We start from the raw sequence: 14,942 nt of genomic DNA, 5'->3' as shown, positions 1-14,942 counted from the left end.
CTGAACTGATGCATCCTGAACGGATTGCTCTCCATTCAGAATGCATTAGGATAAAACTGATCAGTTCTTTTCCAGTATAGAGCCCCTAGGACGGAACTCCGTGCCGGAAAACTTTCACTTTAAGGGCTCATTCAGACGGCCGTATGCTGTCCACAAAAATACTGAATGCTATCCGTTTTTTTGCGGATCCGCAAAAAAAATTAAACATGTCCTATACTTGTCCGTGAAAATCAGGACATGGCCCCATTGAAGTCTATGGGTCCGCAAAAATACTGAATGCTATCCGTTTTTTTGCAGATCCGTTTTTTTGCGGATCCGCAAAAAAACGGATAGCATTCAGTATTTTTGCGGACAGCATACGGCCGTCTGAATGAGCCCTAAGTGTGAAAGTACCCTCACAGTTGTAAGATGGCTTATGCCTACTTAGCACATTGTACAATATATTTTGTAGCATGCACCATTACAGTAAATTAGTAATTTTCACAAAAAGAATATTTTGATTTGTCATATGCCCTTCTCATACGCCTGGGAACATGACCAAAAGTGCTCGAGGTCAGTAAATATAAATCCAGGCCGACATCTGGGTATTTAAATATAGCACCAGCAAAGTGCACAGCGTTCATCTGGGACTGACTGGTATGCGCAGTGGGTATCAGGCTGTGAGCCCTGCCATGGGTTGTCACATGCCAGACACAGCCACACCAGTCTTGTGATGACTGAACATTAAGCTAAGGAATAAACTGTGTTCAACCACAATTAAAGGAGTTGGCCAGCAGATTATATACACTGCTCAAAAGAATAAAGGGAACACAAAAATAACACATCCTAGATCTGAATTAATTAAATATTCTTCTGAAATACTTTGTTCTTTACATAGTTGAATGTGCTGACAACAAAATCACACAAAAATAAAAAAAATGGAAATCAAATTTTTCAACCCATGGAGGTCTGGATTTGGAGTCACACTCAAAATTAAAGTGGAAAAACACACTACAGGCTGATCCAACTTTGATGTAATGTCCTTAAAACAAGTCAAAATGAGGCTCAGTAGTGTGTGTGGCCTCCACGTGCCTGTATGACCTCCCTACAACGCCTGTGCATGCTCCTGATGAGGTGGCGGACGGTCTCCTGAGGGATCTCCTCCCAGACCTGGACTAAAGCATCTGCCAACTCCTGGACAGTCTGTGGTGCAACGTGACGTTGGTGGATAGAGCGAGACATGATGTCCCAGATGTGCTCAATTGGATTCAGGTCTGGGGAACGGGCGGGCCAGTCCATAGCATCAATGCCTTCGTCTTGCAGGAACTGCTGACACACTCCAGCCACATGAGGTCTAGCATTGTCTTGCATTAGGAGGAACCCAGGGCCAACAGCACCAGCATATGGTCTCACAAGGGGTCTGAGGATCTCATCTCGGTACCTAATGGCAGTCAGGCTACCTCTGGCGAGCACATGGAGGGCTGTGCCGCCCTCCAAAGAAATGTCACCCCACACCATTACTGACCCAATGCCAAACCGGTCATGCTGGAGGATGTTGCAGGCAGCAGAACGTTCTCCACGGCGTCTCCAGACTCTGTCACATCTGTCACATGTGCTCAGTGTGAACCTGCTTTCATGTGTGAAGAGCACAGGGCGCCAGTGGCGAATTTGCCAATCTTGGTGTTCTCTGGCAAATGCCAAACGTCCTGCACGGTATATATATACACACACACACACACATACATAGGTATAAAAAAAATATATATATATATATATATATATATATATATATTTATTTTAATAATAATAATAATAATAATAATAATATAGAAAAAGGGGTAAAATGGGTTAAAAAAATAAACCAACACCCACCGTACCGACCCTTCGCCGCTGCTTACCACGTCCCCTGACACGCAGGAAATATTTGCTCAGCCAATCACGTTTTTGTTCTACGTTTAAGGCATACACATGACGTATACTTTAAACTGATGCCGCAGGCGAATGCCATATAGTGGCATCTGTCACCAAAAGGTTAGGCCGAATGCACACGTGAACTGTCCGTGGTATCCCGGCCTGGCATCCTGCTGAGAGCAGAAGCGCATGGCGCCGTGCACTTCATGCCGCCGCTGCACTACAGTAATACACTCGTATGATCCAAGCCGGGATACCACGGACCGTTCACGGCCGTGTGCATTCGGCCTTAGGGTGAGTTAACATATGTTTGTTGGGTTTTGTAGAAAAAGCGCAGTGCACTCTTATTGACCAAAATAAAATAAAAATAACCTACCCAGATAGAAATGCCAGATATGTAAAGGGTTACAGGTGTGGTCGGAGTGGACACTAGGGTGCACATTAATGAAGATCGGCGTTCCAAGCCGTCTTACATATAGACCATTCTCTACGTCTGAAACACGCCTGGCTCATTGTAAGAAGTTTCAATGCCCACCATCCAGACACAGGTGGCACCTTCATTACACAGCTGTCTCGGCAGTCAGCTGAAGGAAATTTGGTGTCACGGCACCCCTTACATGTCCTGCCATTGACAGCCAGCCACTGTCACCTTCATTTGCAACCTGGACTGCTACAGACTAGAACTGTATGGACTCGGGTAACACCGATCCATTACAACAGCCACAGTACACCGCATATACGGCTATAGTGTACGGATTCTGAATGCGCTGCAGTGAATAGCGTCTTAGGAAGCATCTAGACGGCCAACTCTCACCGCGCATCTTCTCCCTCCGGAGCTTCAACTCAGCCGGTGAGTCAGCATCTATGGTTCATCAGCAATGCCGCCTGACACAAGGTCCTGCATGCTCTACTCCTGGGCTGGCCAACCTGCGGCTCTCCAGCTGTTGTAAAACTACAATTCCCACCATGCCCTACTGTAGGCTGTCTGGGCATGCTGGGAGTTGTAGTTTTGCAACAGCTGGAGAGCCGCAGGTTGGCCAGCCCTGCTCTACTCCCTCCATACAGCATGCTGTGACTCTGCACATCCAAGAACCATCCCTGCAAGATGCACCAAATGCTTTACGGGGACAGCAGGTAAGGCCCGTCCATTTCCCGAGCACCGGACCACTCATGGGGAAGAAGACAGAACAAAAGGGTCCAAGCAAAGATCTAAGGCAAAATCCAAACTGCATGTTCTCCTCAGAGACAGGAAACCAGACCGAGGTGGGAGGAGAGAGTCTCCTGTCTCTGGGGACGGGTCTTCTCTCTTTCTTGGTGCTGTCATGGGAGAAGTGAAAAAAGTGGCACCAGGGCTCCATAAATGCAACAGCATATTTTTCTATATATGTTATGTAGTGATGCCAAAACACATTGATAACTTTAGGCTATTTTTATTGGCTTCACTTACATTAGCCATGAATGCACAGAAGCCCCTGATACAAACTATAGACCATGTTACGCCTGACATAATACCCATATCCACTACTAAGTGGAGGTCATTTATCGAGACTGGTGCTAAGGAAAACTGACTTAGTTGCCACAATCAGATTAAACTTTTAATTTTCATTTCCTTTGGATCTGATTGGTTGCTATGGACAACTAAGCCAGCTCTCCTTGGCACCAGTTGATAAATGACCCCCCCAATGTTCTGTGATTGATCTTGTGTTGGTCATAAAGAATTGAGGAACGCACTACTTATTACATTACTCTAAGATGGTGGATCTCACAATTTCATGAGGAAACCAAATCTACTAGGAAAGCACTATACAGCTTGGGTGGATATACATTTTCAAGGGAACCTGTCAGCATGAAAATGCAGTGCAGTCTGCAGACAGCATGTTATAGAGCAGGAGGAGCTGAGCAGACTGATATACAGTTTTATAAGAAATTATTCAGTATAACTTGTCATTTATACATGGAAATTCCTGCTTATTCTAAGCTTTGAAGTCATGGAGGCGGTCCTATCAGTGACTGACAGCTATCGCTGTATACACAGTCATGGAGGCGGTCCTATCAGTGATTGACAGCCATCTCTGTATACACAGTCATGGAGGCGGTCCTATCAGTGACTGACAGCTATCTCTGTATACACAGTCATGGAGGCAGTCCTATCAGTGACTGGCAGCCATCTCTGTATACACAGTCATGGAGGCGGTCCTATCAGTGACTGACAGCTATCTCTGTATACACAGTCATGGAGGCGGTCCTATCAGTGACTGACAGCTATCTCTGTATACACAGTCATGGAGGCGGTCCTATCAGTGACTGACAGCTATCTCTGTATACACAGTCATGGAGGCGGTCCTATCAGTGACTGGCAGCCATCTCTGTATACACAGTCATGGAGGCGGTCCTATCAGTGACTGACAGCTATCTCTGTATACACAGTCATGGAGGCGGTCCTATCAGTGACTGACAGCTATCTCTGTATACACAGTCATGGAGGCGGTCCTATCAGTGACTGACAGCTATCTCTGTATACACAGTCATGGAGGCGGTCCTATCAGTGACTGGCAGCTATCTCTGTATACACAGTCATGGAGGGAAGGCTGTCAGTCACTGATAGGACCGGCTCCATGACTTAAAAGCTCAGAATAAGCAGGAATTTACATGTATAAATGAATCTTTTCCCATAAACTATATACCAGTCTGCTCAGCTCCTCCTGCTCTATAACATGCTGCTTACATTGCATTTTCATGGTGACAGGTTCCTCTTTAAGGATTGCCTCCACCTAAAACCAAACAATTGGTTCCTGGTATAATTAAAGAAAGTTATTACCTTTTGACATCAGCATTCTCTATGTAAGGGCTCACGTACACGAACGTATTTCTTCTTACGCTTCCGATCCACATTTTTTGCGGGTTGGATGCGGACCCATTCACTTCAATGGGGTACATGTGCTATCCGCATCTGCGTTCTGTGGCACCCGCAAAAAAATTTAAATGGAACATGTCCTATTCTTGTCTGTATTATGGACAAGGATAGGTCTGTTCCATAATAGGCCAGACGTCCTGCAAAATGCGGAACGAACACAGCCGTTATCCATGTTTTGTGGACCTATAAATTTGCCGTATATATGAGCCCTTAATTTACTGAAACCCACTGATGAGTCTCAGCTTAGGTGAACCTACTGTGGAGTCATGCTGGACACAAGAGTCTCCCGGGATGTGCACATACAGGTCTCTGATCCCGCGGGAGGAATGAGAAGGTTAAGCCGCTGATCTCCTTGCTCCTGTCTACCAGGTCAAAGTCTCAGATTTCAGCCTATATATAGCCATGTCTGATAATCCAGGTTATTAGGCCGGTCACTCACAGCCATGGAGCCTAACAGTAAGAGAATTGCCCTGAGCTCCAGTATTCAAGGAATGCTCCATGTCGCAACCATTGACAAGTGCATGCAAGTACAGAATACATTTAAGGTACGGCCAGATGGGGCGGATTTTCCGTATCACAGTTTGTCATGATTCTGCAGCAAAAGTTATACGAGACAGTCTCTTTCTACTCTGTACCTCACATGGATCCAAGGATCTCCCCATTCAAAGCTCCAATTGCTCTGCCAGATTTATTTTTAAGCTGGCAGCTCAGGGGGGCCTGTCCTTTCTGCTGCAGTTCTCTACCCGTCATGGCGTGGGGGCCTGTCCTTTCTGCTGCAGCTCTCTACCCGTCATGGCGTGGGGGCCTGTCCTTTCTGCTGCAGCTCTCTACCCGTCATGGCGTGGGGGCCTGTCCTTTCTGCTGCAGCTCTCTACCTGTCATGGCGTGGGGGCCTGTCCTTTCTGCTGCAGCTCTCTACCTGTCATGGCGTGGGGGCCTGTCCTTTCTGCTGCAGCTCTCTACCTGTCATGGCGTGGGGGCCTGTCCTTTCTGCTGCAGCTCTCTACCTGTCATGGCGTGGGGGCCTGTCCTTTCTGCTGCAGCTCTCTACCTGTCATGGCGTGGGGGCCTGTCCTTTCTGCTGCAGCTCTCTACCTGTCATGGCGTGGGGGCCTGTCCTTTCTGCTGCAGCTCTCTACCTGTCATGGCGTGGGGGCCTGTCCTTTCTGCTGCAGCTCTCTACCTGTCATGGCGTGGGGGCCTGTCCTTTCTGCTGAAGCTCTCTACCTGTCATGGCGTGGGGGCCTGTCCTTTCTGCTGCAGCTCTCTACCTGTCATGGCGTGGGGGCCTGTCCTTTCTGCTGCAGCTCTCTACCTGTCATGGCGTGGGGGCCTGTCCTTTCTGCTGCAGTTCTCTACCTGTCATAGTGTGGGGGCCTGTCCTTTCTGCTGCAGCTCTCTACCTGTCATGGCGTGGGGGCCTGTCCTTTCTGCTGCAGTTCTCTACCTGTCATGGCGTGGGGGCCTGTCCTTTCTGCTGCAGCTCTCTACCTGTCATGGCGTGGGGGCCTGTCCTTTCTGCTGCAGCTCTCTACCTGTCATGGCATGGGGGCCTGTCCTTTCTGCTGCAGTTCTCTACTAGTAATAGCGTGGGGGCCTGTCCTTTCTGCTGCAGCTCTCTACCTGTCATGGCGTGGGGGCCTGTCCTTTCTGCTGCAGTTCTCTACTAGTAATAGCGTGGGGGCCTGTCCTTTCTGCTGCAACTCTTTTGTAACTGTCCCAGCTTCTAACAACAGATGGGGTTAGTGGCAGTTGAAGGGTGGAACCAAGCATGTGCGACCACTTCTGCGACATTACGTAGGTGGACAGAGAAATAAGGAAAAGAACAAACAGCAGGTGGTGCTATACAGATGGATTAAACTGAATAACTTGGTAGCTATATTCCATTTTTAATTACATACAACTACAAATGTATTCAGACTAGGGGTGGGCGATATAGGCGATATGCACAATATGAATTTGTGCAACGATACAGATTTTGTCTATATCGCCAGACCGCGATATGACCACGGAGCGGTAGTGAATTGAAGAAGCATCTCACTCACCGCTCCGTGGCCTCCCGACTCCGCACCGCGCTGTACTGGACAGGGCCTGGCGTGCACACAGCGTCAGCCCGCTGGCTGACGCTGTGTGTGACGTCAGGTCACTCCCAATGCATGCTGGGAAGAAGACGCGACACCTTCGGACTCCATCAGCCAGCTGCTGCCGAGCACCCTGCAGGAAAGGTAAGTATAATAACAGCGATTCTTCTGGGGGAGGGGGGAGAGATCCATTTGCAAAGGATGGCCATGGGGCTGATCTGATGGCACTGGCCCTGGGGGACATGTATAATGATGGCAAATGCCATGGGGCTGATGGCACTGGCTCTGAGGGAGATGTATGATGATGATGATGGCAAATGCCATGGGGCTGATGGCACTGGCTCTGAGGGAGATGTATGATGATGATGATGATGATGATGATGATGGCAAATGCCATGGGGTTGATGGCACTGGCTCTGGGGGACATGTATGATTATGATGATGGCAAATGTCATGGGGCAGATGGCACTGGCTCTGGGGGACATGTATGATTATGATGGCAAATGCCATGGGGCTGATGGCACTGGCTCTGAGGGACATGTATGAAATTTGTGTTTTACAAACACTTAGGCCCCTTTCACATGGGCGTTGCGGGAAAATGTGCGGGTGCGTTGCGGGAACACCCGCGATTTTTCCGCGCGAGTGCAAAACATTGTAATGCATTTTGCACGCGCGTGAGAAAAATTGCGCATGTTTGGTACCCGAACTTCTTCACAGAAGTTCGGGCTTGGGATCAATGTTCTGTAGATTGTATTATTTTCCCTTATAACATGGTTATAAAGGGAAAATAATAGCATTCTGAATACAGAATGCATAGTAAAACAGCGCTGGAGGGGTTAAAAAATAAATTAAAAAAATGTTAAACTCACCTTAGTCCACTTGATAGCAGCCGGCATCTGCTTCTGTATTCTTTCTTTAGGACCTGGGTAAAGGACCTTTGATGACGTCACTCCGGTCATCACATGGTATGTCACATGATCTTTTACCATGGTGAATCACCATGGTAAAAGATCATGTGACGTACCATGTGATGACCGGAGTGATGTCATCAAAGGTCCTGTAACTGTATTTAATGCTCACCATAGGTCCTTCAACAAAGGAGACACAAGGAGATGCCGGGCTCCGCGATAAAGTGGATTAAGGCGAGTTAAATTATTTTTTATTTTATTTTTAACCCCTCCAGCGCTGTTTTACTATGCATTCTGTATTCAGAATGCTATTATTTTCCCTTTTAACCATGTTATAAGGGAAAATAATAATGATCGGGTCTCCATCCCGATCGTCTCCTAGCAACCGTGCGTGAAAAATCGCACCGCATCCGCACTTGCGATTTTCACGCAACCCCATTCACTTCTATGGGGTCTGCGTTGCGTGAAAAACGCACAAAGAGGAGCATGCTGCGATTTTCACGCAACGCACAAGTGATGCGTGAAAATCACCACTCGTGTGCACAGCCCCATAGAAATGAATGGGTCAGTATTCAGTGCGGGTGCAATGCATTCACCTCCCGCATCGCATCCGCGCGGAATACTTGCTCGTGTGAAAGGGGCCATAGGGCTGTTTCACACGAGCGAGTCCATTGCGGGAATCACGCTCCGTGTGGGAGTGTGATCCTCCGCTCTGGACTTGCAGGAGAGCATGGCATTATCAGGATTTATAATGCTATGTGTCTCTGCATGGCCTTTTTTCCACAGAATGATAGTGACATAAAGCTGTCAGTATGATTCTGTAGTAATAAGGTCAAGCAGAGACACATAGCATTATAAACCTTGATAATACCATGCGCTCCTGCAAGTCCAGAGCGGAGGATCACACTCCCACACGGAGCGTGATTCCCGCAATGGACTCGCTCGTGTGAAACAGCCCTTACTCTTCATCTTTACATTGTTTGGAAAAAGATCTGTTACACAATACACATATTAAAAATTTCTTGAAAAGTTTTGTAATTTGTAATTTTTTATATACATACAGAAGAGAGTAATATATTGCAATATATATCGCACATGCTTCAAATTATAATCGCAATATAGATTTTAGGCCATATCGCCCACCCCTTATTCAGACCCAGGATTTTGTTTCATGGGACAACCCCAAACCAGCACTACTTTAACATTCTGAAAAAGAATGGATTTAGAAGAGCAGAAAAGTCCTATGGTCTCATGCACATGTTGCATATTATGTGTGTGCGGTAAATCTGCAGTGTCATCCAGTACCAGCTAAGTAGAGGACTCTATAGATCTCCTCTGTGCCTAAATTCTTACCTGGTAGGTCATAAGTGATACAACTCACCTTTCCGATGGGTTACTGCTCTTCTGCACTCTCCATTACAGTTATTTCTGCCACCAGATAATGTTCCAGTACGGATCAAGATGATGAGCATATGGACTGCTTCCCAGGGACGGTCGCGCCCTAATACCTGCTCACGTACAGATGACACACTGCACTTTGTCCAGTCCATTCCTCAACTGCTGACATGTTTAAAGGTCAGAATGAATGTCAATGACAGTCTGACGGCTGCACACCAATAGAAGCGCCTGCACATGTTCCATACCGTATAACTGACCACAAAAATGGCCCCCAGAGAGATCTCCACGCAGGCAGACCCAGCTCCTTTTGTCACCTATGTCATCACTATACATGTTCATACACTGTGCCTATAAAAGCTGACCAGCACTTGCCTGAGGTCGCTGGCTGTACCTGTAATAACCATCTTAAAGAAAGTCCCTACTTGTGTTAAATATAAAACAAAAAATACCGTACAATATACCCTCCCCAACACTGAAACACCAAGAAGGACAAGCCGTAAGGTCACGCAAATCCAGGAAGTAGCAGGCGTCGCTAAGATCTGCAGATGATTGAATTTTCAAGCACCTAGCTTCAATCTGTGGCATGTGGGAGGGGCATAAAAGCCAGAAAGCTTGAAAAAAAAGTTTTTTAGCCACATGAAACCTCAAAAGTTGTGTGGGATGATTGAACAGGAGGCATCGCACAGACGTGCCAGTTATCACCACCAGAATCGGTGAACTGTTGGTTTATCACTCCGGTAGATCGCTATACACCTAGGCCGTCACGTCATCCCTGACGATGAACTGGAATGACAGCAAGTGCACCAAGGCGAACCCCTGCCGGGACGGATTGTGCTGCTGCGAGCAGCCTGTGTGGCCTAACCATGCTACCATGGCCGGCAGCATCTCCAGACTTCTCACCTCATTGGTCAGCAATTGCAAAGATCTTGATGATTTGTGTTCCCAAGTGCATTCAACAAAGCAGAGCATTCCTCAGCCAAAAAAAAAAAAAAACTAACAAAAAAAGCGCCTTTAAGCTTACAACCCACTGTCTGATCGTGTGATGTATGGACGGGCCCCATCCACTAAAGAAGAAGCAGTTCCCCACTCTTGTCCATCCACGGGTTGTCTTCACGAGACAACCTGTTTAAAGAGATGCTCTGGTCCCTTTACATTGCTAGCACATCCTCAGGATTTTTTCGGTGAGGGTCCAGCACCCCTGCTGATCAGCCGTTCTGTAGTAGCACCGGAAGAACACACGGTGTAGTAAAGGAGCTGTAGCTGCACTGCTGCTCCCATTGAAGTGACCAGCTCCATCCACTACACAATGAATGGAGTTCAGTGCCGGAGCTACTACAGCTGATCGGAAGGGGGTGCTGGGTGTTGGACCCCTACCAATAAGATATGTCGAAACCCCTTTAAAGGGAATCTGTCACTAGGAAACTCTCTGGTAAACCAAGGACAATGGGGGAGATGTATCAAACTGGTGTAAAGCATTACTGGCTTAGTTGTCCTTAGCAACCAATCAGATTCCGCCTTTCATTTTCCAAAGGAGCTGTGAAAAATGAAAGGTGGAACCTGATTGGTTGCTATGGGCAACTAAGCCAGTTCTACTTTACACTAGTTTTGATGAATTTCTCCCAATATCTTGTAGAGCTGCAAATGAGCAGTGCACCGAGGGTGGGGCCAAGCCACTCTGTGCAACACATGCACGAGAATACAGGTCTACTGAAAGGAGTGGGCCTTGAGTGCAACGGTGCTGCCCTTGTTGCACTAGATGCCTCATTCGCATACTCCTACAAAGCAGAATCTCTCTGCAGGGAGCCACGGATGAACAAAACAAAGGCACCATTGTAATCAGGTGATCAATGCCTAGTTGGCACTGGGCTCGGTTACCCAGATGGCGCTGGTCACAGAACGTAGGCAGTGATAGCTTTTTGAACGCACGACTCCAATAATAAGAACATAATAAACAACTCCGTAATATATCAGTGCCCTCCAGGTGCAATGTGGCTGCAGTCCTAGAAGTCCTCCTCTAGGTCCCTAAAATATATGTGTGATGAATATAGGAAACAAACGCACACGACCGGCCCACAGTCCCTGAAGTGACTGTATAGTACTAGTCCTTCCTGATAGCCGTGCGCACATCATGTCAGTAAGACCCCCAACCATGAGATACACACTGTACCATAGGGGAGCTGCCAGGACCGATCACAGTGTGCATGAGCCCTAAGGGGGGATACACCGGAGCTGTGCGGGAACCACCAGGCACAAGGGTCTGATAATGACCGCTTATCTTGTAATAGACATGAAGGAGCTGCCAGGACCGATCACAGTGTGCATGAGCCCTAATGGGGGATACACCGGAGCTGTGCGGGAACCACCAGGCACAAGGGTCTGATAATGACCGCTTATCTTGTAATAGACATGAAGGAGCTGCCAGGACCGATCACAGTGTGCATGAGCCCTAAGGGGGGATACACCGGAGCTGTGCGGGAACCACCAGGCACAAGGGTCTGATAATGACCGCTTATCTTGTAATAGACATGAAGGAGCTGCCAGGACCGATCACAGTGTGCATGAGCCCTAATGGGGGATACACCGGAGCTGTGCGGGAACCACCAGGCACAAGGGTCCGATAATGACCGCTTATCTTGTAATAGACATGAAGGAGCTGCCAGGACTGATCACAGTGTGCATGAGCCCTAAGGGGGGATACACCGGAGCTGTGCGGGAACCACCAGGCACAAGGTCTGATAATGACCGCTTATCTTGTAATAGACATGAAGGAGCTGCCAGGACCGATCACAGTGTGCATGAGCCCTAATGGGGGATACACCGGAGCTGTGCGGGAACCACCAGGCACAAGGGTCTGATAATGACCGCTTATCTTGTAATAGACATGAAGGAGCTGCCAGGACTGATCACAGTGTGCATGAGCCCTAAGGGGGGATACACCGGAGCTGTGCGGGAACCACCAGGCACAGGGGTCTGATAATGACCGCTTATCTTGTAATAGACATGAAGGAGCTGCCAGGACTGATCACAGTGTGCATGAGCCCTAAGGGGGGATACACCGGAGCTGTGCGGGAACCACCAGGCACAAGGTCTGATAATGACCGCTTATCTTGTAATAGACATGAAGGAGCTGACAGGACCGATCACAGTGTGCATGAGCCCTAAGGGGGGATACACCGGAGCTGTGCGGGAACCACCAGGCACAGGGGTCTGATAATGACCGCTTATCTTGTAATAGACATGAAGGAGCTGCCAGGACCGATCACAGTGTGCATGATCCCTAAGGGGGGATACACCGGAGCTGTGCGGGAACCACCAGGCACAAGGGTCTGATAATGACCGCTTATCTTGTAATAGACATGAAGGAGCTGCCAGGACCGATCACAGTGTGCATGAGCCCTAATGGGGGATACACCGGAGCTGTGCGGGAACCACCAGGCACAAGGGTCTGATAATGACCGCTTATCTTGTAATAGACATGAAGGAGCTGCCAGGACCGATCACAGTGTGCATGAGCCCTAATGGGGGATACACCGGAGCTGTGCGGGAACCACCAGGCACAAGGGTCCGATAATGACCGCTTATCTTGTAATAGACATGAAGGAGCTGCCAGGACTGATCACAGTGTGCATGAGCCCTAAGGGGGGATACACCGGAGCTGTGCGGGAACCACCAGGCACAAGGTCTGATAATGACCGCTTATCTTGTAATAGACATGAAGGAGCTGCCAGGACCGATCACAGTGTGCATGAGCCCTAATGGGGGATACACCGGAGCTGTGCGGGAACCACCAGGCACAAGGGTCTGATAATGACCGCTTATCTTGTAATAGACATGAAGGAGCTGCCAGGACTGATCACAGTGTGCATGAGCCCTAAGGGGGGATACACCGGAGCTGTGCGGGAACCACCAGGCACAGGGGTCTGATAATGACCGCTTATCTTGTAATAGACATGAAGGAGCTGACAGGACCGATCACAGTGTGCATGAGCCCTAAGGGGGGATACACCGGAGCTGTGCGGGAACCACCAGGCACAGGGGTCTGATAATGACCGCTTATCTTGTAATAGACATGAAGGAGCTGCCAGGACCGATCACAGTGTGCATGAGCCCTAATGGGGGATACACCGGAGCTGTGCGGGAACCACCAGGCACAAGGGTCTGATAATGACCGCTTATCTTGTAATAGACATGAAGGAGCTGCCAGGACCGATCACAGTGTGCATGAGCCCTAATGGGGGATACACCGGAGCTGTGCGGGAACCACCAGGCACAAGGGTCTGATAATGACCGCTTATCTTGTAATAGACATGAAGGAGCTGCCAGGACCGATCACAGTGTGCATGAGCCCTAAGGGGGGATACACCGGAGCTGTGCGGGAACCACCAGGCACAAGGTCTGATAATGACCGCTTATCTTGTAATAGACATGAAGGAGCTGCCAGGACCGATCACAGTGTGCATGAGCCCTAAGGGGGGATACACCGGAGCTGTGCGGGAACCACCAGGCACAAGGGTCTGATAATGACCGCTTATCTTGTAATAGACATGAAGGAGCTGCCAGGACCGATCACAGTGTGCATGAGCCCTAATGGGGGATACACCGGAGCTGTGCGGGAACCACCAGGCACAAGGGTCTGATAATGACCGCTTATCTTGTAATAGACATGAAGGAGCTGCCAGGACCGATCACAGTGTGCATGAGCCCTAAGGGGGGATACACCGGAGCTGTGCGGGAACCACCAGGCACAGGGGTCTGATAATGACCGCTTGTAATAGACATGAAGGAGCTGACGCGTCAGAGCAAAGGCTCACCTTATACTGCTGACAGCCAGGACATGGGTCCATACAGACTCCCTATATCTACCTGCTTGGCACTACCTTCCTATATGTACATAGATACGTGTTACTATGTCCGCCAGTAACTACTTCCCCGTACCTGAGCAGTCCGCCTCGTCTAGCCGCGGCACATCAAGTTGGGAAGACGCAGAGCCGCTCACCTCCCGGTGTCTCCGTGTCCAGTTTCCGGGCGGGGCTACTTAGTGTCATAGTCTGACAGCAGCGTCCGGAAGTACAGCTCATAGCCAGCTGTACAGAGGAGCAGCCGCGTAAACAGTCCGCCGGGAACTGGAGAAAGGGCCCTGGAGTTCCGGCCTGCTGTGGATTTGTGGGGCACACCAAGTGTCTATCTTATTTATATGAGTGGAAACGTTTACACAAGATAATGTAAGGTGGCTGAGAAGTGTACTGTGCTGAGGAAGGGGGGGATATGCTGTTCACACTGCTAGCCGTTTCCTCACATCTGAACAATGTCATTTCTGTTACAAATGGTGACACTACACAAGTGTGAACATAGGCTAATGGCCCTTTTATGTGGACCGATATTAAGCCAATCAGGGACGAGTGTTTGTAGATGGCGTAAAAATAGTCGCAAATCCCTTTATAGAACGCCTGTGCGACAATATTTCAGCATGCTCTTTATTGTCCATACGAGGCTGAAGTTGGTTTCTTATTCGGCAGTTTCTTATACATTACTATGACAAATAAACCTTTTTTTCTCTTATTCCTCTGCAGTAAATCTGTTTTTTTCTACATAAATGTTAAATATTATTTGTGAACAATCAGATTAATAAAAAAAAATCTAAATTATTTGTGTTTTTACAAAAAAAACGATAGTGAAAAATGGATGAAAAAATATGCATTTTGAATAAGTAACTGAGGAATTTAAGGGGTTAAACGCTGTTGGGCCACTGAT

At 48.3% G+C, this 14,942-nt stretch overlaps 1 protein-coding gene across 3 annotated transcripts in view; it reads right to left on the bottom strand.

Moving 5' to 3' along the window:
• The window catches only part of PCYT1A (phosphate cytidylyltransferase 1A, choline), a 53,866-nt gene extending 39,580 nt beyond the window's left edge, over positions 1-14,286 (bottom strand). Inside the window, exon 1 of one of the 3 annotated variants that reach the window (XM_040428401.1) lies at positions 14,188-14,286. The gene's annotated coding sequence lies outside the window, so the exon portion shown is untranslated. Of the gene's footprint in view, positions 1-9,174; positions 9,294-14,126 lie in introns of those variants that run through there. The other 2 variants (XM_040428400.1, XM_040428402.1) reach the window with 2 other exon arrangements.
• Between the last annotated feature and the right edge of the window lie 656 nt (positions 14,287-14,942).

Source organism: Bufo bufo, chromosome 4 (assembly GCF_905171765.1).
Source record: "Bufo bufo chromosome 4, aBufBuf1.1, whole genome shotgun sequence".
Taxonomy (NCBI): Eukaryota; Metazoa; Chordata; class Amphibia; order Anura; family Bufonidae; genus Bufo; species Bufo bufo.
This window is presented reverse-complemented; position numbering and strand designations above follow the sequence as displayed.